Source organism: Penaeus japonicus, unplaced genomic scaffold (assembly GCF_977035675.1).
Source record: "Penaeus japonicus unplaced genomic scaffold, GWHDUDI00000001_assembly GWHDUDI00000014, whole genome shotgun sequence".
Taxonomy (NCBI): Eukaryota; Metazoa; Arthropoda; class Malacostraca; order Decapoda; family Penaeidae; genus Penaeus; species Penaeus japonicus.
The window spans coordinates 10,037,342-10,039,841 of NW_028234416.1; positions in this window are offsets into that span (position 1 = coordinate 10,037,342).

Consider the following 2,500-nt stretch of genomic DNA (forward strand, 5'->3'; position numbering starts at 1 on the left):
AAAGCTAGGTAGATAAATATATAGTGTCAGAGATAGATAGGCAGATATATGGACTTTATATATGTATACACATCAAATACACACAGTGGGAAACAAAGAAATATATAGTGGTGAAATTAACTTTTGTTTCAGATAAAAAAAAAAGCTCATCAACTGTATTTCGTTTCACCTTTACCAAATCCTCGACCCTACGTTGCTACGACCAGGGAGACGACGAGGCATCAAAGCCGCGAGCGAGCGCTGAGCTCACGACTAGAGGCAGACGACCAGCTTGTCCTGACACCCGATTAAGAGTCTGAACGATCTAACAAATGAGGTGTTGAAATGGAAAAAAAAATCCTGCGAACGCCGTCGGATTTTGCCTTCCTCTGATATTTTTTTCTAAGTCTGAATATTGTGTGTGCGTGTGTATGTATGTATATGTATATGTGTATAATTATGCATATATATATATACATAAATATATATATACATATATATTTACATATATATATATGCATGCATACACACATACATGCACACACACACATATATATATGTATATATATGTATATATATATATATATATATATGTGTGTGTGTGTGTCTATGTACTTATATACATATTCTAAGAGAGAAAGAGAGAGAGTAGTGAATAGTGAATATCAAGCCGTAACTAAACTACTAAGAGGCAACCAACAGTAAACATCAACGCTGTACGTGTAGTAGCATCTACCGGCTTATTTCTGTTAGGTTACAAATGCTAGATGGGCAACGTAGATGTTAACATTTTTTTTCTATAACACTGGGAAGGGGCGGGAGTAAGTGAAACTCGGCAAAGTGTGCCCGTAGAATTTTACTTCTAGACAAAGAACGTTTTTTTGACCGATTGTTATTGTAATATGTTTGATTCTGGTAATACACTTAAAGCCCTTTAAATTTAATTTTAAATATTTATTTCGGTTAGGAGTGATAGGAGTGAAGGTACTTTTGAGAGGAAGTTGTGATACAATTTGCAGGTGGTCGAAGACGATGTTAGAATAATGCAATGAAAATAATGGAAATAAAGCATCAGAAAAAAAATCGTTTCACAAGTAAGGAATGAGATAGATGTGCTTGCTTTGACCCCAGGACGGATAATCCACGCATTATGACACTAGAGTTTGTTTTGTGTTTGTCATTTATGTTTTACTATATGGTTAGGTTTATATGTTCAATCTGATAGACATTATTCATATTATAGTATACTAATTTTGTAGCGTAGAATCCACATTTTCTCATAATATTCTTTATACTCAATATGATAGAAATTTCAGCTTTATTGGAGGACAAAAAAAAATCTGTCTTTTCGTAAACAGGTATGAAGGAAAAAAACATCCGACAAAAAAATGAACAAATCGAAAAGGGGAAGGAGACCTGGGCTTATGAATGCGGTGTCATACTGACACATGGCAACCACTGCACATGTCCTGTTTCACCTTCCTTTTTTCATACTATCTGTACATCCGTGACCGCGAGTATTTAAGAGGAAGGTTGCAGCATCTTGTAGTTCGTCGTCGCTCTGTAGAACAGGTGCTCGGTAGAGAACGTAGGTTGGCGCCCTTCAAGGCTTTCTCTCCTGCTGGTGCTTGGGAGGGTGGCGCCATCCGTGTCACTATATAGAGTTATTGACCTTCTTGGTATAAGGAAACACAGTGCACTCCTCTCCCACAAAGTGGGAGAGGAGTGTGTACATATATAAAGTATGTACATATATAAATTATGTATCTGTCTGTCCATATATCTGCCTATTTATCCCTCACTCTTGGTTTATGCATAAACATATATGTAAATGTCTCCTTAATGCCATGTCTTTTCAATTTGTGAATGATATAAAAAATAAATGTATATCTTCGTTTTTCCATATGATTTTCTTTTAATTGTATTCATAATTATTCTCCTGCAGAGGCTAAGCTCACTAGTTCTTGCAAATATGCTTTTAGTAAGATTCATACTTATTAAATTCTCTTTATGTATGTTCTTTATATGTGTATATGTGTGTATATATATACATATATATATATATATATATATATATATATATATATATATATATATATATGTGTGTGTGTGTGTGTGTGTGTGTGTGTGTGTGTGTTTATGTGCATGTGTGTGTGTGTATGCATATATATGTATATATATATATGTATTTATATATATATATATATATATATATATATATATATATATATATATATATACATATGCATACACACACTCACACACATATACATACATATGTGTATATATATATATATATATACATATATATATATATATATATATATATATATATATATAATCATCATTATCATCATCATCATCGTCAACCTGTATCATTCCACTGCTTTGTCCACCAGTCTTCGATATATATGTCCAGCCCACTGCCACTTTTCCTTCTTGACACTCTTGAGTATATCCTCTACTTTTGTTTGTTGCCTGATCCATGTGGCCCTTTTCTTGTCTCCTAAGCTAACACTTA